Source organism: Sturnira hondurensis, unplaced genomic scaffold, assembly GCF_014824575.4.
Source record: "Sturnira hondurensis isolate 20B ecotype Veracruz unplaced genomic scaffold, ASM1482457v3 Scaffold0000648, whole genome shotgun sequence".
Classification (NCBI taxonomy): domain Eukaryota; kingdom Metazoa; phylum Chordata; class Mammalia; order Chiroptera; family Phyllostomidae; genus Sturnira; species Sturnira hondurensis.
Genome location: NW_028073279.1, coordinates 8,420,271 through 8,446,560, shown reverse-complemented (window position 1 = coordinate 8,446,560; position 26,290 = coordinate 8,420,271). Strand labels below are relative to the sequence as shown.

General features: G+C 38.1%; 1 protein-coding gene across 1 annotated transcript in view; it reads left to right on the top strand.

Annotated features, from left to right (window-relative positions):
• Positions 1–24,762: 24,762 nt before the first annotated feature.
• LOC118984942 (cAMP-specific 3',5'-cyclic phosphodiesterase 4B-like) overlaps positions 24,763–26,290 on the top strand; it is a 113,067-nt gene continuing 111,539 nt past the window's right edge. Inside the window, exon 1 of the mRNA XM_037043165.1 lies at positions 24,763–24,892. The gene's annotated coding sequence lies outside the window, so the exon portion shown is untranslated. The remainder of the gene's footprint in view (positions 24,893–26,290) is intronic.

The window sequence follows — 26,290 nt, the reverse complement described above, 5'->3', positions numbered from 1 at the left end:
TTATCTTTAGAGGGGAAAGGAAGGAGAGAGAGAGAGAGAAATATCAATGTATGGTTGCCTCTGGTGTGTCCCCTGCCGGGAACGGGCCCGCAACCCAGGCATGTGCCCTGACTGGGAATCAAACCGAGACTGCATGGTTCGCAGGCCCGTGCTCAATCCACTGAGCTATGCCAGCCAGGGCTGCTGGTACTATTTTTAATACCCAGAATTTGACTGTTCCTTGCTACTTTCCCCAATATCTCTCTAGCTGAAGCTACTTTTAGCTCTCTAGGTTACTGCAATATACCTTAGCTGGTCTTCCTGTTACCATACTTATTTCATTTTGGTCCATTCAGTACAACCAGAGTGATCCTTTAAAATGTCTTATTATATAACCCCTTCATGCAAAACTCACCGAGGCTTCCTACCTCCCTCAGAGTGAAAGCTAAAGTTTTCACCAATGCCTACCATCGTCTGACCAAACACTCATTCTCTGACCACTTTGCTTACTGCTTACCCACTTGCTTACTCCACTCCAGCCACTCTGGACTCCTTGTTGTTCTTTGAATATTTAAACAAAATTCTATCTCAGGTCATTTGCATTAACACTACTTGGAAAGCTTTCGACCAGATATACATAGAGCTGACCCCTTAACTCCTTAACTTTTCTATTTAAATAGCACATTAGATTAGACCTTTCATTGCTAAACTGTTTAAATTATAACCTCTTTTTCCTAGTAATCCCTATTCCTATTTTCTGGCTTCCATCTTCCATAATTTTTATATAACATAATGTGTGTTCTGTCCATTTATTGTATATATCCTAGCATATAAGCTCCATGAGGGCAAGACTTTTATCTCTATCATCCAGAATACTGCCTGCTGCATATTGGTACACAATGCATTTTTGTCAATTAAGTGAATAAAGAAAAACTCTCCATATAAGTTGAAAAACTAGGGAAAAATATCCAATAATATGATAATGTCCATATGAATCATGGCATAACTTTATGAAGAAAACACATTTATCAAAATAAACATTAAAAGGATATTTGGTAAAAGAGAAATACTTGAGCTATGTGTAAAATAAAGAAAATGATATTCAAAATTTTTGTAAAATAGAGAAAATTTTGTTCAAATTTGCATAAATTTTTGTAATATAATTTATAATGTATAAAATTTATCATTAACTCTGCAAATACATAAGGATAACAAATTAGAAAATGTTCAAAAAATAGTTGTGACTACTAATTCTACTATTTAATATTTCTGTAAAGAGATTAGTTAATGAAATTGAATGAGCAATGTAAATGAAACAAAAGATAAAGCAAAAAAATTATTATTTGCTAATGATATAATTGTATATAACTAGAAAAGCTAAATAAATCTCAGAAGCCATTAAACAAAAGAAATCAATAAGGTGATGAACTGACCAAAATAAGTAACTTTTCAATTTAAAAAATTGTCAATGAAAAATAGTATCAAATAGTAGATACCAGCCCAAAGAAAACAATATCTAGAAGCAAGCTGTATAAAAAATGCACAGGACCTATATGGAGAAAATATTTAAGCTCTCTGAGGGAGATGAAGTGTGGTCCACTTGGTTGGATGATAGTCTTCTTTTACTTTTTTGTTTTTTTATATGTGTAAGAATTTTAAAATAATGAATTCTCAGTCATTTTTAAAAAAATCCCAATAGTTTAAAGATAATGCCACATCCTGTATACCCTTCAGGATAACCTTTTATAAAATGTGTATCTGTGTTAAATGAGTGAGGGTGTCTGTTCTAATGGACTTCAGAAGATACATACTGAACAAATAAAATTAGTTTTCAGTGTGAGAATTGTTCATCTGTAGCTGTTCTCTCTTGTAATAACCAGATAACAGTAGTTGATGTAAAAGCCACTCCTAGACAATATAAAATGATTTTCTCTGTGATAAGCTGATGTGAATCTTATTGTCCTTTATAGTAAAAGGACATGCAATGATCTCATTCAGATAGAATCAAGCTTACTTCACAACAAATTGAAAGGTATAGAATTCTATGTTAGAATGTATTTACTGCCAATTTTTAACTTCTTGTATTGAGGATGGGCACTAAAAAAAAAGGCTTCCCTGATCTCATGTTTCAATGCTAAGGAGAACATATTTACCCGGTATATGATTACAGCTTCATTGGTAATACAAGAATAAAGATCTTTCACTTATATTAATTCACTCAGATTATTGGAACAACAGTTTGAAGTTGGCATTATTATTTTATTATCATATTCCTTTTATGGATTATAACCTGGGGCTTGAAGGAAGGAAGTCACTAGGGGAAGGTTTTAGGACAAAGGGTAGTGCCCAGAAAACAAAGCCAGCAGTAATATTTACTACACGAATAGCTTCCTAATATCTCAGTGACAGTAAATCAACGACACAGAGAGAAAATACGTAAAGGTCAGGGATTATGTCTAACGAACATACTAAGCCTTTTACATGCGACAAGTCATTTCATCCTCACAGTAACCCCATGAGGTGAACACCATTCTGCTGATTTGACGAATGAGGAAAGAAAAGCTCAGTAAGGTTAAGTAAGTTGTTCATGTTCTCACTTACTGGATGGGGGAGAGTGGCACAGCCGGAACCCCAGACAGCTCAGATTACTGCTCCCTGCATCCTCCCCTCAAGCTCACATGCACATGTACCACACCCCCTCTCCTGGAGATGGCCATCCAGTGACCCAGCCACCTGACCTTTGCTTGTACAGCAGCCTAGAGCTACTGTAGCCAAAGCCACATATAGAAATGCACCAGGCTCCTGGAAAAAAGGTTTTTTTCCAGCTGCCAGCTCCAGAAGCATCCACAGTGGTCCCTTGCTCCCTCTGCATGACTATCCATCAACTGTGGATTTACTGCGCTGGTGGAAGTTTGCCTTCCATGACCTTCTGGTATGGACATCCTGTGCTTCAGGCCACGCACACACAGTAGTGTCTGTTTCCCTCTGAACTCCGTCTCTCTGCTTGTCTTCCTCCCACCTCAGTCTGTTGCCTGCATCCTGTTGGGCTGTTTCTGCTTTCCCGGGGACTGTGAACTGTGCAGCCCAGCGAACTTCTCCACCACCCAGCATCTTCAGGAAAGCAGGAATCACCCTTTCCAGTTTACCTTTTCCTGAGCATTCTCTCTCAGTCTTAAATATCTATTCAAGTTCTTTTGCCAGATTTATAGTTACTCACATATAGTAGCTTACTAATTTTTCATGTTAAAATCTTGCTGACTAAATGGCTGTGTAGCTTTTATCTTTTGATGGAAACATACTGGTACAAAGAGCCTGAAAGGACAATAAAACCGCAAAGAAAGGAAATGGGAAGTCTTCCTACCCACCCCCTCTTCTGGAATTCAAACACTTATAGCTGACTCATTGGTTATTGGTCATTAATAGTTATTTCTTTAACAACTTCACGGCTACTTTGTGTTTATATCTAAGACTCAGACATAAAAATTAGATATATCTCTCGATATAGCAAGTTTCCTTTTGTGCAAATAGTGAGGCAAAAACTTGCAAAGGGTCTGTCAGTTGGCAATTTTATTTTTATTTGTCTCAAAAGAATCCATTTACCTTTAGCTACAGTTGCTGAACTGGAAGGTTAGTGAGCAGCAGCCCTGTTAGAGGGACCTCTGACAGTTGGGACGGGCTCGGTACTGACAAATCTAGTATAAAAAAAACCCCTAAAACTAAAACAAGAGCTAAACAGCTTGTTGAATTGGTAAAGATCGCCTTTAGGATGTTTAGGTTTGAATGTTATACTTACTGTAGTTGTACTCTGCAATGCCCCCCCTCCCCCCCCTTAGGTCAACATGTTTTGCCGACCTGTGATGTTATTTACCAGAAGAAGTCTCAAGATTCTGGAAAAGAGATACAAGTGATCAAGCCAATGCCTATGTCTCATCTACTGAAAATTCCATGCAATGAATATCATCGAAAACACAGGGTAGTCTAACACAAAATGAATATCCATGTACTATGTGTCAAGCCCTATATTAGCTCCTACAGAAAATACTTATTTCTCATGAAACCCTAAAATGCTCATTTACTGTACAAATATTTCCAAATTTCCTTTAAGTACAAGCCACCACTACTCTAGGTTCTGAAGACGAAGCAGTGAAAAAGTAGAGTTCTTGATGCTGTGCGTGATGCTTCTTTCGTGGGCTGTGACAGAGTCACCAAGATCCCTACTGGGCTCATCTCCCATTCCAGAATGTAGACGTATTTTTGAATGTGGAGAAGTGGTTACTCATACAGGGAGTACATCTTCTTTTTTTTAGGGAGTACATCTCCCAAATCCCTCTCCTCCAGTTTAGGAGGAGCCAAGTGACTGAATCTTGCCACTAGAATGTGAGTAGAAGTGTTGTTGTTTGTTCTGTCCAGGCCTGATCCATAGAAACCTTCCATACATCTTCCAAGTCATTGGTTGGATGTGGCAGACCAGAGCACCCATCAAAGATCATACAGCCTTCAGGGAATAATTAAGCCCTTCCTGCTTTCAAGTAGACTTATGCATACCAGTTCTGGTCTTCTGATAAGCAGATACTGAGATGAATTTAGGAGTGCAAGAGATTTATTGCAGTAAGGGCAACTACAGGCTAAGAAAACTGAGGAGTGAGGAAGTATGGTTGGTCAGGGGAAGACTTCCATCTGTGGTACTGACCTGACATCCATGAAAAGAATGACAGAAGAAGGCAGTTCTGGGCAGGGAGAGTCTCACAGCATACTGCAGAGCTGACAAACTCCTGGCCAAGCTAATGGTAAATTCCAAAACCAAGAATGCACATTAGAAGAGAAATGGCTAGTCTCAGTCACGGAATTGGGGCTTCCCAGGAAGAGTGTGGTCTTGGCTTAAATAAACACTGCCAAATCTCAGAGCACTGCAGCCAGAGGCTGTCGGCTAACTGTAGCACTCACAGTTGAATTTCAAGTTCTTGAAGAGAGAAAAATGGTACATCATCAAGGCAGCCACATTACATGAGTGAGAGTACACTTCCATAAATTTATGCTGTGACACTGATTTATCTGTTAATTGTGTTCATTAGTATATGAGGTGAACTAAAGATATAAAGTATATGTGAAATATCATATCATAATGAATATTGTTAAGAAAAATAGAGGAATAATTAGGAAACAAGGTCAGAGAGATAGTAGGGGTCAAGCAGAGCAACACAAATTTTTCCTTGGGCATAGTTTCCAAAGAGGCAACTAAGAGATATACTAACTAATGCACTAAAAGAACTACTGATAACCTAAGCAGCTAATAAATTACTTTTCCAAAGATTTTGAAGCAATTCAGGAAAGAGAATACTTTAAAATTATCCTTGGGCTCCTTGAAAGATACTTTTTGGTCAAGGAATCTCTTGGTCATACTCGCAACTTGATACTTTATAGTTTACTTGGGTGATCACTTGTGTTTTTCTCTCTTGAGACTTGAAAAATGATGTGAAGTGGGTAGGAAAGTGTTTTATTACATATTTGGTCCAAAGTGACCCAGTGGGAATAGCACCCACGTCTTCACATTTCTATCCCTGAACTCTGTCCTTTACACGACCCTGCCTCTTACACACCACCATATAGGCATCCACCTGTTTTTTATCCTATGTAAAAAACCAATTCTGAGTGTTCGAGTCAGGTCATTCTACAGAAAAAGATTCATTATGGTAGAAGAAGACATATACAATACGACCTCAGAGAGTATGAAGAAGGCACTATGGACCGAGGAGGAGTTTCCTCTATTTCATTATTTATATTCAGAGGCTGTAATCTGCTGCTGTGCTCTATGTGGTGTGAGCCACACGCCCTGTTGCTTTCTGTTCTATTTATTAAATTTGCACCCAGCCACCTTTTTCTTTTTCATTGCACACAATAACATTCAGTAGGGCACACTCAAAATGTATTTTCCCATGCTGCAGTGAGAGCTTGCACCCCTGTTTTTTTAAATGAACACAATAAATTACAACTTAGAAGCTGAAAATGATTAGATAGTATACACATACATCATCTATACATTCATTAGCCATTAATTGTTTTCAAATGCCAAGAATATTCAATAAACAGTTGATGAAAAATGAAAGGTATTTATAGGTAAATTATTGGAAGGGTGGGATCTTACTGTGTGAATCTGTTATGAAAGCACCAGTGAGCAATTTACTTCCTTGTAAGATCTGACTACAAAGGAATCTGAAACACTGACCTTTTTTTAAATAGAAATTTTCATAAATAAATCGTGTAAGGAATTATACAATTGCCTTTTCTCACTGAGAACTCTGATACATTGTGAAGGGGAAAAAAACTTACTAACATCTTCTCCTGAGAGACCAGGCAAGACTGTGAGCCTCAACTTTTCAACCCACAAGTCATCTTTTAACTTTATTTTTTTAATACATATTTTTGATTATGTTATTACAGTTGTCCCATTTCCCCCCCTTAACTCCCCTCCACTCTGCATCCCCCTCCCAACCACATTCCCTAGTTTAATTCATGTCCATGGGTCATACATATAAGTTCTTTAGCTTCTACATTTCCCATACTTTTCTTGCCCTCCCCCTGTCTATTTTCTACCTACCATCTATGCTACTTATTCTCTGTACCTTTCCCCCCTCTCTCCTCCTCCCACTCCCCTGTAGGAGTATGGTTTTGTTCCTGTTCTAGTTGTTTGCTTACTTTGTTTTTGTTTTTGTTTTAAATGTGGTTGTTAGTAATTGTGAGTTTGCCGTCATTTTACTGTACATGTTTTTTATCTTCTTTTCCTTAGATAAGTACCTTTAACATTTCATATAATAAGGGCTTGGTGATGATGACCTCCTTAACTAGACCTTGTCTGGGAAGTACTTTATCTGCCCTTCCATTCTAAATGAAAGCTTTGCTGGATAGAGCAATCTTGGATGGAGGTCCTTGCCTTTCATGAGTTGGAATACTTCTTTCCAGCCCCTTCTTGCCTGTAAAGTCTCTTCTGAGAAATCAGCTGACAGTCTGATGGGCACTCCTTTGTCGGTGACTGTCCCCTTATCTCTTGCTGCTTTAGGATTCTCTCCTTATCGTTCATCTTGGGTAATGTAATTATGATGTGCCTTGGTGTGTTCCTCCTTGGGTCCAACTTCTTTGGGCCTCTCTGAGCTTCCAGTACTTCCTGGAAGTCTTTTGCCTTTGCCAGATTGGGGAAGTTCTCCTTTATTATTTGTTCAAATAACTTTTTGACTTGTTGCTCTTCCTCTTCTCTCTCTGGTACCCATATAATTTGGATGTTGGAACATTTAAAGATGTCCTGGAGGTTCCTGGAGGTTTATGTGTTTGAACTCTTGTTTCTTCATTCTTTTCTGATTGGATGTTTCTTTCTTCCTTCTGGTCCACTCCATTGATTTGAGTCCTAGTTTCCTTCCCATCACTGTTGGTTCTCTGTACATTTTCCTTTATTTCACTTAGCATAGCCTTCATTTTTTCATCTAATTTGTGACCACAATCAAGCAATTCTGTGAGCATCCTGATTACCAGTATTTTGAACTGTGTATCTGATAGGTTGACTATCTCTTTGTCGCTTAGTTCTATTTGTTCTGGAACTTTGATCTGTTCTTTCATTTGGGCCATTCTTTTTGTTTCAGCATGCCAGTTATGTAGTGAGAGGCTGAGCCTTAGGTGTTCACCAGGGCAGGGCAATCCAGTAACTGGGTTCTGATGCTGTATGTGGGGGCGGAGTTTGAGAGAGAACAATGGTGCTTGTTCTGTTCTCTGCTGGATTTCAGTCACTTCCCCTGCTTCCCACAAGCAAATTGGGCCCTTCTGGTGCTGGTTCCTGGGTGAGTGGGCTTTTGAATGTTTTAGGACCCTGTGGGTCTCTCCAACAAAATCTCCTGTTAGGCTGGGAGTCTCTCTTGGCACCTCAGTCCCCACAGGTGTTTTCAGTTGGTGTTTTGAGGCTTTATTTTCTTGCACTGGGATCCTGGGTTGCACAGTCTGTCTCACTCCTCAGTTTTGCCTAGTTTATCTGCACACAAATGTGGGACTGCTCGGTCTGCCAGCTGCCTTGCATGCTGTGCCCCTCTACAATCTGCCACCTCTCTGGGTCTGCCCACTGCCAGCTTGTACATCCGGTATCCACCAGCCACCACTTTTTTCAGTGAGTCCTCTCTGCCCGGCCTCCTGACTCTGTCTCTCCTAATGGTATAGATGAATGTGTCTACTTCAACTCCTTGGTTGCCAGACTTCCATACAGTTCAATTTTCTGTTGGTACTGGTTGTTTTTTGTTTCTAAATTGTTGTTTTCCTTATTTTGGCTGTGTGAGGGGGCACAGTGTGTTGTTGTCCTTATTTTGATTGTGCAAGGGGGAGCAGTGTGTTGTCCTTATTTTAGTTGTGTGAGGGGGCCTCCATCTTGGCTGGAAGTCTCCATTTAACTTTCTTTTATTTGCCTATTGACTCTCAGCTTAATTCTCTATACTTCCTTATTTTAATATTTATTTTGGAGATTTACCCAAGTTCCACACCTTACTTATCTGTTTCATAACCATCATTTCAAACACTTTCAGGTAGTGTTTCTCAACAGAAAACCATATCAGAGTGTTAGAATCACACAGGAACCATTTCACAACACAACTTTCATTTCTTTTTCTCTTGCTCCCAGGCTTTGACCCAACTCCTGAAATCACTCCTTATAAAGGTCCTTGGAACAAATGCATGAAAGCGCTGGTAAGATTATTTTTTTGCAAGTTTTTTTTCTTGACTGCATAATCACAAGAAGAGCACAGAATTTTACTGCCCATAAACAAAAGCCACAAATCACCCAAGCTTAGAAAAATGCAGAATATGAACAAAGGCAATAAAATATGGGAAATGAGCCCTGGCTGGCGTAGCTCAGTCGACTGAGTGTGGGCCTGCGAACCACACGATCACGGTTCGATTCCCAGTCAGGGCACATGCCTGGGTTGCAGGCCAGTTCCCAGCAGGGGACTCACTAGAGGCAACCATACATTAATATTTCTCTCCTTCTCTCCATCCCTTCCCTTCTAAAGATAAATAAATAAAATTTAAAAAAAAAGAAAAGAAACTGCCGAACTATAAAAAATATATATGGGAAATGAGTGACATTTTTATTCTTTTTATATTAATCATTTCTAAACCATGCCCTGGCTGGAGTGGCTCAGTGGACTGAGTGCTGGCCTGTGAACCAAAGGGCTGCTGGTTTGATTCCCAGTCAGGATACAAGCCTGGGTTGTGGGCCAGGTCTTCAGTAGGGGACATGAGAGAGGCAATCACACATGGATGTTTCTCTCCCTCTTTTTCCTCCTCCCTTCCCCTCTCTAAAAATAAATAAATAAAATCTTTAAACAATAACAAAATAAAAAAGACCTTAAAAAGTAATTTCTAAACCATTACTTACAATAGTTAAAAGAAATTAAAAAATGTATTACCTGTATCCATGTGTTCAATGGTTTATTATAAGATTTTAATCTTATGGAGTTGTTTCAATCCGTTCCTCCAAGAGATCGTTACTCTGCAGAATAACTAAAGGATGGGCAAGTGACTATTCAACATACGCTATGGTGTTTTTCATTCAGCTCTGAATATCTACCTATACCAGGAGAATTGAGGTTAGTTAATCACTATACTTAAAAATTAGCTGGGTGGAAAAAAGTGCATAAGTACTTCAGAAACAGCTTAAGTGTTCCCAGAAGGAAGACCTTGAATGGGTGTGGGCCAAAGGAAAAGTTAAGGAGACAGAGTTTGATTATTTGCAAAGAGTGAAGAGGAAGCAGGAAAGCCTAGTGTTTGATGTTAGATACCCTTTACTTTACTCATTATGTTTCATGTTTCTACATCCTGAAATAATAAGTATCAGAAAAGCTCTGCCCTCTTTGAGAAAATCACGTGTGAGAAGTCTCGCATGTGATTGATTCTCTTAATGCATTATTACTGTGTGTATTGGACACTAGAACCGGCCCACTTTTAGCTCCTTAACGGTCTCCACTCACTGCCACTGCTGTCCTCCAGCAACAGCTAGTTAAACAAAGAGAAGAAAATAGATTTAAAAAAAGTGCTCGTCGTAGCCTGGCTGAAACTTCTGGCCTTCAGTGAAAGTATGGCCCAGGGATTTTGGAGTGTAAATCCAGTTCCCAGAAAGAGAGAGAACCAAGGTGGAAAATTATGGAGACTTAGAGACTGAGTCTGGGTCAAGAAAAGATTTATATACTTATTAATTTTGTACAGGGTAAAAAGGTGTATTATAACAGAAAATAGATAATCAGAAAAATTATCTACAGCTCAGAATGAGTAAAAGAGATTACTGGGTATTCTTTCAGGGACTACTGCCTGAGATTTTTATTGACTGGGGTATTTTATTACTCAGTGGGAGCAGAAGTTAAGTTATAGACATTTGTCTGGCAGAGAGGCAAATAATTTCCATCCTGTGAAACAGATACAGCAAAGATTATGACTTCTTGCACTGAAAGACATTTAGCACCTTTGTATCTAAGCCAACTATCTTATTCTAACATCCTTTGATTGAATTCCCTATATGTCTTGCTCCTAAAATGTTCTCAGGCCAGTTTTAATTTCTTTATAATATCCCTCTTATTAATCAATGAATCAAATAAAGTCTTTAGCATGTGTTCTGTTTTGTATTTCTGTGAAATCATGATTTTTAATCTTTTGTGAACTAGACTAACAGTTTTGGAGTTCATCTACCAAGGTGTCCAACAAAAGTCACTTTAGGGAAACAAGTAAATTGTGTTGCTGGAGGTGTATACTTCATGGACTCCTAAACCCACAAGCATCTTTTCTTGGCTCCCAGAGTGAATTCCAAGTTACTTTACAGAGTCTATAGTATTTTTCCTCTAGTTTCGTCTCTTCTAGTCCCCTACTGCTACCCCCATCCATCATGGCTGGTAAGTTATTCCTGTGTGTCACAGTTAAAACTGTGTATTTGGTTTTATAATCTCGCCATTTGGTGACTGAAAGAAAACAGAATCCAATTTGTAGCTTTTGTTTGTATCTATTAGTGAGCAAGAATTTCATGCCCACTAGAAAGAAAAATGGTTGTTTGAGATTTCGATCAGTGAGGTTTTTATATTTTTACATTTACTTCTAACTTGTTACTAAGTTATAAAACAAACTGAAAACCATATGTTTTTGTGAGCTTGTGATCAGAAATCTACTTTCCTGGCTGTGTTAATAGATTAGTTTATTTTCTCTTAAACAATAGGAACATTGTTCTTATTCAGTTGAAAAGATAAACACCAGCTTATAAAATAAAATATCTACCAAATTCACAAATATGAAATAAAACAAAATTCTCATTCTGTAAATGTGCTAGACCCATAAGGAAAAAATTCTTCTTACATAAGCTGCAAGCTTATAATATTTTTACATAAGAATCTATGTTAATGTGATTATTATGAGCACTTGCACACAGTAGACTGGCTTGGTGGTTATGGCTTTAACAATCAATTAAAAGCTAGGTGGGTGGTTGGTAGAGGGATAGAGCCAAAAAAAGAAAGAGAGAGAGAAAAATCATAAACACGGACAACAGTGTGGTGATTGCTGGGGGGAGAAGGGATGGAAGGAGGTGGAAGATAGAGAAGGAGGGACGAGTAGTGATGGATGGAGACTTGACTTGGGGTGGTGAACACACAACACGGTGTACAGATGATGTGTTGTGGAATTGTGCACCTGAAACCTGTATGATTTTGTCATCCAGTGTCACCCCAATAAATTCAGTAAAGAGAATGTGTGCTAAAAAGGAAAGTCTCAGAGAAAAATATTGAAGAAAATAACATTGGAATTGTGTCAGAAAAGAAAATCAATAATAGCATTTTGTTTTTTCCTTCATTATGGAATACGAAGTAAGCAGACTGTTAAACAAAAAATAAAGTTTGGATTTGGTTTTTCATGAAAAGACTAGTTAAGATAATTTTTACAACTTTGTAGTGTTTAAAACTTATTTTTGACTTCCTTACCAAGTAAATTAATATTATTGCTAAATATTGTTTAAAAAGGTTATAAATAAAGCAAAGTTGTGTTTGGCTGAATTGAATCCTCATTCTAACAAATATTTTATAGTGTGTCAGATAAAATATAATTTTCAAGATTCTTAGGTAACTTGTATGAGTATTAATGTTAAGTTATTTTTGGATAATCTTTGAGTAGCTGGAAAATGTATAATTAAGGTAGAATACTGAAATATTGATTACTAAGAAAATTGTAAGTTTATCAAATTTGGCTTCTTATTTTCATATAATCTATGGAATAGACATATCTTTGGTTTACATTGATAAATATGTTCATTTTTTGCTTTTTGAGAAGACATGAAAGGAATAAAAAAAGAAGTGTATGTCTGTAATTTATTAAATTCTGTGTATTCATGAGATCAGCCAGTCCACTGAAAGACTTGTGAAGGATAGACTGTTGTCACTTGCCTACCTTTTGGTTTTCTATGTAAAACAGAAGTTGCAGCTTTAAATCAAAGTTATAATTAATATGGGTGGTTGAGTCTGTCTTAGGAGAAACACAACTGGGTGTATGATTTTGTTTTTCAAGGAAAAAGGGGAGTACTTTTATCTTGAAGTAAAGGCTCACACTATTCTAGAACATGAAAAAGGACAAAAGTTGAGGGAGTAGACAACTGTGGAAGACTCAAAGGGGTGATTTCATTAAAATACTTAAAGCCTGTAAGGACCTTTCAATATGGCAAATTTCGCAAAGATCATACAATTTGATGGGCATATTTACAAAGCTGAGAATCACAGGGGAAAAGGGGAAGGACTCACATGAAAAAGTATAAAGGACCCATGGACAATAACTAAGGTGGGGGGCGGAGATGGGAGGGAGGTGGGGAGCACTGGGGGGGCAGGGCTGGGAATACAAGAAAGAAAACTGTACTTGAACAAGAGTTAAATAAAAATTAAAAAAAAGAAAAACAGTTTCTAAAGCTTTTATTGTCAAATATATCGATGCAAAACTAGAATTTGACTGTCTCTCTGAGATAATACATTGGTGTTAGAGGTTTACTGTTCAAAGAATGAATTTTGAGTTTCCCTAAAGTCCCATCTGCAGAGAATTGTTACTATTTGACCTGTTTGAAGTTCGCTGAAAACTCCACTCTCAGTGTCTGTCTTTACCTGCCTAAGAGCACTGCTCTGTGCAAGGAGCCCTGCCTTCAGGCCATTTGTTGAATAGGATTAGTGGTGGTTATTTAGCATAGCAATTTAAAGTGGCCTTACCAGTTGGGACTAACAAGAAACTGACCAAAAATCTTGAGAAGTCCATATTGGTTTGAAAAATTTCAAATATTCCTGAGAATCCATAAGGCCACACTCATGTACAGGGCTGTGCACATGCCGTAGAAGAACCTAAGAAGTGCTTAAGCCCTCATGTTTGGCTGACCTTGACGCTTTGTGCAAGGAGGAAGTGAAGGTTAAGGCAGACCTGTACTGACTGTTGGAGTGTTGAAGGCAAGTCCCAATGCTCACACAGAGTTTATCAGCAAAGGCTCACAGACCTACTAATAATTCCAGACATTTAAAGAAATTTCGGACCATTAGTTAGCTGCACATTAAAAAATTGAGCAGAAGTTAAAGTGGTTGTACATGACAAGAATACAGATTTCAGCCCTGGCTGATGTGTCTTAGTGGATTGAGTGACGGACTGCAAAGCAAAGGATTGTCAGTTCAATTCCCAGTCAGGGCACAAGCCTGGGTTGTGGGCTAGGTCTTCAGTAAGGGGCGTTAGAGAGGCAACCACACATTGAGGCTTCTCTCCCTCTCTTTCTCCCTCCTTTCTCTAAAAATAAATAAATAAAATCTTTTAATAAATACAGATTTCATGATTCCTCCAGGAAAGGCAGTGTGATAAGAGTCATAATGAGTTTTTAAAAAATGAGAAAAACTACCGACCAAGACTTCCATATCCAGCACAGCTATCCCTTTTATCCTTTAGATTATTCATTCCATGTTTGTCGGCTTTGGTTCCTCTGTTAATTGTTAGAATCACTCCCTAATGCACACTGTCAATTTCTTCTACTAATTTGGCGAAGCTGAATTCTGATTTAATCCAACATCATCTCTCCTGTGCCTGTGTTTGGGTAGCTGAATGTACCTGGGAAAAATGCACAATGATGCTGATTATTCTTATTTGGCATTCGTGACCATTAATTCAGGGAATTCCTGTGGTGACAAAATCATTGTATATTTATTCTTGCTGGATTGAGTGCTGCCCTGTGAACCAACAGATTGCTGGTTGGATTTCCAGTCAGGGCAGATGCCTGGGTTGTGGGCCAGGTCCCCATTGGGGGTCACGTGATAGGGAACAGCACATTGATGTTTCTTTCTTTCTGTCCCTTCCTCCCTTCCCCTCTATAAAAATAAATAAATACAATCTTTAAAAAAATCATTGTATATTTATCACAGTTAATTTATTCTACAATATTTTAGACAATAATTTCTTTCCTTCTCTTGCCTCAAAGTTTCAATACTTCATGCCTTCTCTTTGCCTTATTCTGATAACCCTGCATCTCCTAGTTTCATTGACAAAACAAGAACATTTTTAGCACCTCCATATAATACCACCACCACATCTTCCTAACTACTTGCAACTCTATCTGTAGACCATGACTTCACAATTAATTCAGTAGATGAACTGTCCTTGCTCCCAGCTAAGTGTCCCTCCGCTGGTACACAGTATCCTATCCTTTTTTTCCCATATGATATTGCTCCTACAAATACTTCCTTATTGCATCATCATTTTTCCAGGCTACTGGATTATTTCCATACAGCATACAAAGATATTCTAACAAAACTGCCTCCTTAGCTACTGCTTCATTCTTTTGTTCCTGTTTACAGAAGTATCTTCAGAAGACCTGCCTAAAGTCATTGTATGTCACTTTATCCAAGGTTTTCTTCCTACCTTTAACCTTGCTAAAATCATCAGTTATCTCCAATGTGACAAAAACTGTGTTTAGTTTTCAATTCTTATATTATTTGAACAAAGCCAGTATTTGCCATTATTGGTTAGTTCTCAGGTTCTTTAAACACTTCATTGACTTGATTTAGGAATATTACAATAGTTTCTCTCTTGAATTTCCCTCTAGTTCTCTAGACACTGAGAATGATGGAATGTGGGTTTCTTCGGTTTCCATCACATTGTTCTTTTCATCTAATAGTTTATTTCTATTTTGCTTTTTCATTTATTTTGTTATTTAGATTTCATATATAAAAGGAATCATATGGTATCTCTAACTGACTTGTATTACTTAGAGTAATACCCTCTAGGTCTATCTATGTGGTAGCAAATGGTAAGATTTCTTTCTTTTCTATGGCTGAGTAATATTCCATTGTATATATGTCTCACAACATTTTTTTTTCACATTTTTTTGTTGTTGTTCAAGTACAGTTGTCTCCATTTCCCCCTACCACTCCTCTCCACCCCAGCCATCCCTACTTCCCCAGCTTCGATCCTACCCCGCTTTGGTTTTGTCCGTGTGTCCACAACATTTGAATGTTTCAAAAATTTGTTGTTGACAGGACTCATTGATGATAGCTTTTCTGGCAGGTGTGAGGTGGTATCTTATAATGATATTAATTAGCATTTATCTGTTGATTAATACTATTAAATATATTTTCATATGTCTACTGGTCATCTATATATCCTCTTTGGAGAAGTGTCTATTCAGGTTCTTTGCCCATTTTAAAATTGGTTTGTTTGTTTTTTTGCATTGAATAGTGTGAGTTCTTTATAAGTTTTGAATATTAACCCCATACTGATGAATATGTTCTCTCATTCAGTGGGTTGTCTTTTCATTTTGTTGATGCTTCCCTTGCTGTGGGAAAACGTTTTAGTTTGATGTAGTCCCAGTTGTTTATTTCTTCTTTTGTTTCCCTTGCTGGAGGAGATATATCAGCAAAAAATGCTAGGAGAAATTGGTAAAGATTTTACTGCCTAAGTTTTCTTCTAGGAGTTTTATGGTTTAAGCCTTTCATTGAAGTTTTTAATGTGTTTTGAGTTTATTTTTATGTGGTTTAAGAAGATGGTCTAATTTCTTTCTTCGTGTGTATGGATTTGCCTGATTTTTCTAACACTGTTTTTGAACAGACTGTCTTTAGCCTGTTTTTGTGCTGCTTTTGTCATGGATTTCAACACTCAGCATCATTCACAGCTCATGAGAGTATTTGATATATGTTATATTGAAATGTTTGATGAGTACAAATTCAGTAAGTGAACATGGAGCAAAGTCTTCTTTTATAATGTTGATCATTGAATAATCTTTTTTGTTTTTAAGATTTACTTTTCAATGTTATCATTAGAAATGAGGATGTTTTTTGTCCATAGAGTTAGCATTATGTTTACATGAGCTCTTTGGAGCTAAATATTCTGTATTCAAATTGATATTTTTCACACAACTGTTTTTCATTGTAGGATCAATAGTGCTTGTGTCCAGACTAGAAGTTACTATCCAAGACCATTTGGTAAACATACATTACTATAAAGTCTAATGAAAATGGTAGGAAAATGTTCATGTTCAGAATTCTCCAAATGTTTAGATAACAATTTATTACTATATAGAAGATAGGAGGTTTGGGTTGGTTTCATTATGGCCAAGCAAATTGGTTCTGTTCACTAGTTAGGAAATAAGTAAATGACTCAAATTCATGCCAAGGGTGTTACATGTATTCTCTCAATCTTCCAATAGTCCTCTGGAATACATACTATAGTACATATTATGAATGATCTCATATTATAAATATTCAAGGCTATACAAAATCTTGTCAACTTCTACTGCCAGTAGACTATTGTATATCCTAGTAGAGAAGACTGTCAACTTTACCAATAATTCTATTGTTCTGGATCTTCTTGTAGATGAAATTAGTGGATTTTTAAACATTGTGTGTCATACTCAACATGAGTGCTTTAACATACCAGGAAGGGCTGAAGTTTATTTATGATATAGGTCATAGAGGAAAACATGGAGGTATGAATTGCTTTGAACCTATGGCTTCACTTCAAAATAGGTCACTGTCTGTCAAGGCTTACTCCCCAAAAGAATGGGTGACAGGGGTAGCCAGTGCAAGGCTGTACTTTCCCATACCATATATTACTCTGTTCTTTTAGTATTGACAATGACCCTGACTTTGCATTTTTCAATTGGCTCTCTATGATATGGGTTGAAGGTCTTCTTAAGGTTGGCATGATCAAAGGATGGCTTTCAGTTCCCAACTAAGGGCTGAGGTTTGAGAAGAACAGAGTTCAATTGGTAAGTGCTACAAGTTCATTTAGTGGCTAAATATAACTTCATGCTTTTAAAGTAAGCCAATCTTGGTCTGAAGTCTAATATAAAAGTGCTTTCAAGCAGAGCTATGAGTAAAAATATAATTTCTTAAAAAGTTGTCATTCATTTTTACACTTGACTATATGTTTAATTAATAAAAAAGATTAGGTACTGAAATAACCATGTGAATCATAGCTACTAACATGATAATATTCTGCATGTGGAAATTAGTTTGACATTTACATAGAAAGAAAATACTTGTAGTGTTACATTTTTCTGTGGCACATCATATTTTTTCCAACATTAAAGAAAGGATGGTAGATAAAAACACATAATTTGTATTACATTTAATGGCTTTTAAATTGCTAGTAAGTATCATGATTTTCCAATCAAACAATATAAAAACTCACTGAAAATCTTGTTATCCATGTCCCAGGTCCCATCCCACTTCCAGAGATAACCAGTTCTAATACAGAACTGTTGGGTATCCTTTCAGAAATTTTTAAAATTGACGTTCAATTAAGACAAATATATATTCTTATTTTTAGCTCTTTGTTATCTAAAAGTAACCAATTGGTTTTAAAACAATATATCTTGGAAAAATTTCCATAATAGTATACTTCCTCTTAGTACATTTTTTTTAACTTTGCATAGTAGTATCCCATTGTATGGGCATGTCTCTGTAAAAACAAAAGAAGACCAAAAAAACCTTTGAGTTGTTTTCAGTCTTTTATTATTTTAAACAATATTGCAACAAATATATTTGCATGTATATTATTTCATATGGGGGTTAACTTTAGTAACTATTTAATATGAAGAAATTTCAGTGAAGTTTTAGAGAAAAAAATGAGACTTCTGGGAGAGTGTGCTTGCAATTTAACATTAATCTATGTGGCTAAATTGCCTGCCATAGGACTTGAATCTATTTGTATATCTGTCACTGATGGGTGGGAGTTTACCAAACTTTCAAAAAATTTGCACTACTTTGTCCTTTGCCTTTGACCTTGCTTATGGTGTTTGTTCAATGTTTGTTTTTATATTTTCTTTTTGCCATACAGCAGTTTCCTTTTACTTAGTTAAAATTTTCAATTGACTTTCTCTAGTTTTGGATTTAAGGGTTTGTCCATTTCTCTTATACAACTTTTCTTAGTAGTTTATTATTTTATATAGAATTTAGAATCATTTTTCTGGCTTAAAAACTGCTTGGGGGCATAACTCTATATTTAAAGATTAATTTAGAGTTATTACCTTTATGATGTGGAATCTACCTATTCAAACATAGAATGTCTTTTCATGTGTTCAAGCTTTGTTTTTTTTCCCTTCAGTAGTTTATCAGTTTTCTGTATACAGATCTTATACATTTCCTGCTTAGTATAGTCTTAGATATATCCACTTTTTTGCTGTTAATCTGAATGAGATATTCCATTTATTACGCTGTCTAACTGGTCGTGATTGTTATATTAACAGGATTTTTCTGTATATTAATATATTGATTTATTTAGACTTTCCAGATATAGTCTCATATTTTCTACCTATAATGACAGTTTTATAGCCTTAATTTCAGTGTTTAGGTCTTTAATTTTTTTCATCCCTGCACTGACTTGAAACCCAAGAATAATGTTAAAAAATAGTTATAGTAGTTGTATCATGGTCCTTTCCTTGACTTTAGCAGAAATCCTTTTAATGTTCTATCATTAAACATAGCTTTCAGGCTGAAGTAGGTATTTTATTGGGCTAAGGAAGTATTCATATATTCCTAGATAATTGAGAGTTTTTTTAAAAAAAAATCAAGAATGGCTTTTGAATTTTTCAAATGCCTATTAAATGTCTCTAGAAATAACCCTATATATTTTTGTCTTTAGATCTTTTGATTTTTAAAAAAACATCTTATTGATTATGCTATTACAGTTGTCCCATTTTTATCCTTAATTATACTCTGCCCTGTACCCACTCCCACAACCATTCCCCCACCTTAGTTCATGTCCATGGGTTGTACATATAAGTTCTTTGGCATCTCCATTTCCCCTACTGTTCTTGACCTTCCCATGTCTATTTTGTACCTACCATTTATACTTCTTATTCCCTGTAATTTCCCCCCCATTTTCCCCCATCTCCCTGCCTGCTTATAACACCCCGTGTGATCTCTATTTCTGTGAATCTGTTTCTGTTCTAGTTGTTTGCTTAGTTTGCTTCTGTTTTTTTGTTTTCTTAGGGTCATTTGTTGGTAGTTGTGTTTGTTGTCATTATCTTTAGATCTTTCAACATGATTATTTACCTGAAAAAATTTATGAATGTTGAATTATTTTTACATTCTTAGGTTCTGTATTTATAAGTGAGGTTCTATAGTTCTCCTTTATGTGCTAACTTTGTTAGATCTTGGTTTCAATGCCACTTACTTTACTTAATTTAATTGGAAATATTCATTCTTTCTATGCTTTTTAAATAGGTTAGGTATCATAAGAATTATCTACTTTTTAAAAAGCTTTTTAATCCTTATCTGGAGATATGTTTATTGATTTTAGAGAGAAAGGAAGGGAGAGAGAGAAACATCTATGTGAGAGAGAAACATCCATTGGTTGCCTCCCATACACTCCCTGACTGGGCATCAAACCCAACTTCTGGTGAATGGGATGATGCTCCAACCAAGTGATTGGAGCATCATTATCCAATGATGGCTCAGGACAAGAATGATGTACTTTTTAAAAGTTTCTTAAAATTCCCCTGGGAAAATCATTGGCTTGGTAATTGGGAAAGTGACTGTTTTTACATTTTCTTCTCTTTGGATTTTCCATGTCCTCTAGGAACAGTTTTGGTAAATCATATTGTCTACTGAAAGTACTCATTTTGCCTAGGTTTTTGAATGTATTTTCCTCCAGTAGAGCACACATTCTCAATGGGGGAAATCAATACATCTTTTGTGTTACATTGGTTTGTAGCCCTCCTAATCTCCATCCTCTTGATGAAATCTTATTTCTTATAATTTAATTATTCTTACCAGGGAGAAATTAAATGTTGTTCTTAGGGGAGCAAAATGAAAAATGATGGAGACTTTATAGTAGATTAAAATATTTTTTTAGGAGTATGTTAACATTCACTGTTTCTATGTTTAACCACTTTATCATTTCTTATTTTTTCTGTTTATATCCTTTTCTTAACTTAATTGTTTTGGATATTTAACAATTATCCAAATTAGAATTAGAATTTAACAAAAATTCTAAATTATTAGAATTTAACAAAATTCTAAAAATCAGAATTTTTAGAATTATTTATTAATTCTAATCACTTTCCTTTCTTAAGTCCTTAATTTCTTCTTCTAAATTACTTAGTTTTTTTTCTTGTTGTTTCCCTTCTGTTTATTTAATAGTGTTTTCTACCTTTGGTGCTTATTTAATTAATCAAGCTAATGCTGTGTCACAAAATTCTAAGCAGTATTTTTAATTATCAATATTTTGTATAAATCATATAATTTTTTTCACAAGAATTATTTGAGAGTTTTTTGTTTGTCATTTTCCTGGTGGAGAAATTTTTGTTCTAACTTTTCTATTAATTTCTAGTTTCATTGTATTGTGATTATAGAACCTTGTTCATGACTTTTTTAGATTTTATTGAAGTTTTCTTTATGGTTTAATATATAGCCATTTTTCATGAATAAAATATTAGCCTTTAAAGAATAATATGCAATTTCTACTTTTGTGTTACAGAGGCTGGTATATCCAGAGTTAGACTGAGAGAGACGAGTTAAATTCTTCTATTTTTGGTTTCCTTCTATCTGTGTCTTTCTATCTCCTGTAATGTCTGCTTATGTAAGTTGCTGCTATGAGGCATTTAGTTCATAAATATTCATAACTTTTACATCTTCATTGTGAATTTTACTTCTTGTGCTATAAAGTATCATCCTTCATTGCACAAAATACTTACTTATCCCAAGCCCAATTTGTTTGATATCAAGGTCAAATTTTCACTTTTTTACTTATTATTACTTTTTGTATGAAGGAAGGGATGGTCATTATCTGCGTAAAACCTTTATTTTCCTTTTGTTTTCAACCATCCCACATCTTTTTAAAATTGTAACTTGTATTAAGTTTTGCTTTTCACTCAACCTGAAGATCCTTTAAAAAATAACAAAGTGTGTATTTATTTCAGTTCCTGGATACATGTTTGTGTGTGTCTCTGTGTGTTGATGGACTCTCTGATAATTAGAAAGGTGTGAATTAAAGTGTATATTTGCTTTCTACTGGCTACCTTTATAATTAAATATTATGTTCATATTCCTCTATTATTTAGGATGTACTGATCAGTTATGAGCCATAATAAATTGCCATGCACCCTATTCTCTTCCCTACTCTGCATTTTATTTAATACCATATTTATTTCTAAATCTTAACTTTCTTCGTATTCATCTTTGCATTGTTACACATGTTTAGTAAGACTCTATTAAGTCTGTATTTGTAAAGTGGCTGGAATATTGCCTGGTGACAGCAAATACAATATAAGTGTTATCTATTTTTCTTGGATTTTTGTATTTGTTGAAAATATGTGTCACAATTTTCATTGCTTTTGTGGCAACTTGCCCTCCATCTCATCTATTGGTACATTTTCATGCTCCTTTTCTGAATTTTTCTTATAGTTACTTGTATCTTTTTTGTATCCATTTCTTTTTTGTTACTACGCACTACTGAACAAATTATGTTCTGGTCAGTCTTTGTAGAAAGTTCCTGAAACAGAGGGTTCAAGATAGCTTTCCTGTTCTCTCAGTAAAAATGCTGTTAGTTTGTGTGGTAGCTTTTATATGAATAGCCCTCCAAAACTGACTCCCCTGTATTCACTCTTGTGTAGCCCCTCCCACATTGACTCTAGACTTAGCTGTGGAACTTGCTTTAGCTAATGGTATATTAGCGAAGACACATTCAGAAGCCTGCAAAGAGCTTGAACATTGGAGCCTGTCTTCCCTCTTGCTGCTGGGAATTATTCTATCTCCGTGTGAGAAAGTCCAAGTTAGTTTCTTGAAAAGAGGTCCCAGGTGTTCGTGCTATCATTTCTGAGGCCCACACAGCGGAGTGAGACCTGCTGCCACCACGTGGAACAGAGATAAGTGATCTCAGTCGGGCCTATTCCAGTTTGTCACTTCATTGAATTGTAGAGAGGCAGTTGGTAGATTCTTAAGCCATTGTTTTGGGTGGTTTGCCAGGCAGCAAGAGATTACTGACGCACTTTTATTGCTGCCTCCAAAGCAGACTTCTTCCAGTAATTATGGCTTTTCTGTAGACTCCCTCTGAGTCTCTAAAGTAAATCTGGTTCAGGAGACCATCTGCCATCGGCTCTGTGCTCTCCCGTTCTTACAAACAAGAAAAGCAGGTTTCTACGTATCATGGTAATCGCCTCATCTTCAAGGATTACAGTTTTGCTGCTATAGAACTGCTGTTACCGGCTCCCGTGGAAGTTGTGCCCTTTCTCTCCATCTCTGTGTGCCTTTTCTGATCCCGCTGCCTTTGCTGAGAGACATGGCTGCTTTTGTATTTTGTTCTGTTAAGAAGTACATTTAATTTAATTTTTCCCTAGTGAGAGCAATTATGGTAAGCCCCTCACTTTCAGGAAACACATTTTTTTTTTTGCTGCTACTTTCTGATGTCCTGGTTCCCTTCGATGGGTCTTTTCCATATGACTTCTGTTGGGGTTCAGCTGCTTTTAGCAACCTTTACAAGTACTTTGGAGTATGTGCATAAAATCTGTATAAGTTTGCTGAAAGTGGCATTTGACATTTTCCCCATTGTCTTTGTAGTTTATAAAATTTCTAGGGAGAAGTGGGAAAGGTATTTAAATAACTGACAATGATATTTGTGATAATGATATTTATATCAATAAATATCTTGATACTGGTGTCCCTTTATTTATTGACTTTTTGCAATAAGAACCCTTTGGACATATTTTTTTTTTCTGAAGATGTTGTAATAGCCTTGTATGCTTTAGTAATTATTAATGTCTTTCAAAGTTCTAGTATTCAGAGAGGGGAGCATGCTGGGGCTCTCAAAGTAGTCCTTTGTTTCTTAGATTGAATCACAATTTAGGTTCCCATCCCACACTCTATTTGTGCAATGGTCTCTTTCTATTTAAAAAGTCTGACTAATTAATCCTGATTGTAGTTCAGGAAAAAGAGATTATATTGTCATATTTTACAGACAGAGTGTGTGTCAGAATCATGACAGTACTGCAGGATTCATTCACTTCCGTCCAGATGTTCCCTGCCTCAATATTATTAATTCTGGCTTTGGGCTCAGTTTCAAAGGTAGATGGTACAAATGCAACAGGTCCAAGAAGGCAGCCCCTCAGCTTGGCAGGACTGGGTGCTCTACACTGGAAGGTCTGGTGTTTGAAAATGTTGCCTCCAAAGCCGCAAGCCGGTTACAGAGCAGGGCAGGAGTCCATAAAGTCCCTAAATTGGTAAGCTCTCAGGTGTGTTGTTCATAGTGTGTGTAGGTAAAGGTGGTTTGGGTTAATGGGTGAGTAACAGAAGGTTATTGCCATTTCTTTGGCAAGCTCCCATTGCCTTTTGATACACAGTTCAGAATGGATCTAATTGCCTGACCCATGTCCTCTCCAACTAGAGAAAAGCCCTCCCACTAATGTAATTGGTATGTATTTCTGTTATGTAATAGTTGCATTATCCGTTTCAGGCTTTTCATAGTTGCTTCTCCCACTAGGCTGTGAGCTCCCTGGGCTCAGGGACTGTGCCCCAGAATCTGGCACAGTGTACTGTGCTTAATGCAAAATAGGTGCGCCATAATTTTTCGGACTACACTGAAAAAATAGTTTCGTTTTAGCTATTCAAGTCTTTCTGGTCTCCGGATAGTTGTATAAGCAGTCACTGCATCTCTACCTTTCTCTGTTTTCTTGCCAGCTTTCTTTTCTTTTTCTTTGACTGAAAAGGGCTGAACATCTGGGGGAAAGGAAACCTTTTTACACCCCACCCCCCATCCCAATAGCAAGCCTCCATTCCCTGCGTTCTTTGAAACTGGGCAGTAAGGCTCCCGGGTGCCTGTTTCTGGGTCACATGAATTCCCAAGTTGCGGGACCCACTCCCAAGGCGTCTTGATGGAGCATCTCCAGGGAGGTGATCTGACCCCATTGGTCAGTAGCATTGCGCTTATCTGCTCCTGAGCTCCTTTGTGCAACAGGAGAGCAGCGGGCTCACACGCTGACACTAGATCTATCCACATAATTTGCCCCTCTCGCTCCTTCTCCTCCCTCTACCCTGAGCTCTAAGGGCCCCCTTCCCCACCCTCCTTTGTGCAACCCGTGGCTGCCGAGCTTCTAGTACTGTATTCATGGCAGATGAAGAGCCAGTGACTGACACGTTCCACGGATGGACGGCGAATCGCAGCAGGCGCGGGCGGCAGGGGGAGGGTGCGTAGTGGCAGACGGTGCTGGGATTATGAATGGGGGCGGGTGGGGTGACGAGTTTAGGGTTCCAACCAGGATTTTCGGTATCTGGCTTTGGATAGGCACGCAGGGCAGTGCGTAATCCTTCAGCTCCAGTGGGATGGGAGATGCCTTGAACTCCCGGTTGAAAGTGAAGGTTATTTTGCAAAACTCCCTTGGTATCATGCCTGCGGAGTACTGGAAGAGGTCGGTGAGGTAGGTTGGGGAGGAAAATAAGCGAGGTGGGCACTCAGGGAGAGGGCCAGCCGGCTGGGGCTGGTGTGTCTTGTTCCTTAGAATTGACAGGTGGTGGCCTCAGCAGTTGATGGCTACTACACATCATCCAGTCCGCTCAATATGATCACATTGTTATTCCCCGCACCGGGCTGAGGAGTGCAGAGTGGCAGCCCAAGTGCCCCCAGCGAGCTGTCTCTTCCGGGGGCAGGGGAAAGGGAGCAGTCGGGGTACAGAGAGGCAGTTGGGGGGCATCGAGGAGAGAGGAGCTCAGGGGTATGTAGCAGCTGCCCGTACTGCCCAGGCCAGGATCCTGGACGCTGGCAGGTCCGCTGGCAGGTCCGAGCGCCCACTCCGCAGCCGCCCCCGGCTCGTGCACCCTTTTCCTGGTGTCTCGGCCTCGCCTCGGTGGCTGCGGGCTCCCCCTTGCCCGCTAAGCTATATGCGAGAGGCGCGCCACCGTCCTTTTACCTGGCTCTGGTGCCCCTGGGAATAGGGAAGGCTCATCTCCTTGCGCGAAAGAGCTGCGCCGGACAGAGCCGTGGCTGGAGCCCGGGCACACAGTGAGCGGTGGCCAAAGCGGTGCACCAGCGGCGCCTCCAACAGCAGGAGGGAGGCTTCCGAGAGAGTAGCCTGAGGTAAGGGCTGCCCAGGAGACTGCGGGTTTATTTCTTCCTTCACTTCATTGCACATCGCGGCCCAAATGGAGAGTATAAGGTGCTGTGGAGCTGATGGGGGTCGAGGGGAGGATGGGGCTCTGCAGGGACTATGGGCTTGACCGCCAGGCGGTTGTCCCTTGTAACATCAGTAAATCCGCCAACCAGCCCTTCTTCTTCGTCCCCTCATTCTCTGCCCCTGCCTGTGTCCTTGGACCTCTTGGTAAGTCCCTGGGAAGAAGAGCAATCCGAGGTAGAATGGAGAAAGGTAGAGGGATTCGCCCTGGAGTGGGTGATGAATTGGCGCGCGGTGCCTAGTGATTGACTGCGGGCGCGCGAGGGAGCCTGGGGTACCCAAGAGTTTTCTGGGCATCGGCCAGAGAATGGTCCTGCATGCCCATTACTGAGGCTCCAGTAGGGCGCACCGAAGCCGCGACATAAGGAGGGCCCTGCCAAGGAACTTTTGGGGAAGCTCATCTCTGTTTGAGGAGGGGTGCTGGACTGTGTTCAGGGCTCGGCCCTTTCTAAACGAGAAGTGTGTGTGTGTGTGTGTGTGTGTGTGTGTGTGTGTGTGTGCAGGGTTTTCCCCTTTTCTTTCCTGCCTTCTCTCCCCTCTTCCATCTTCCTTTTTTGCTTGCTTCCTTCCCTTTTTCACAGATCCTCTCTCCATGTGCCATACTTCAAACAAAACCCCAAACCACTGTAGTCAATAGCTTAAACACGA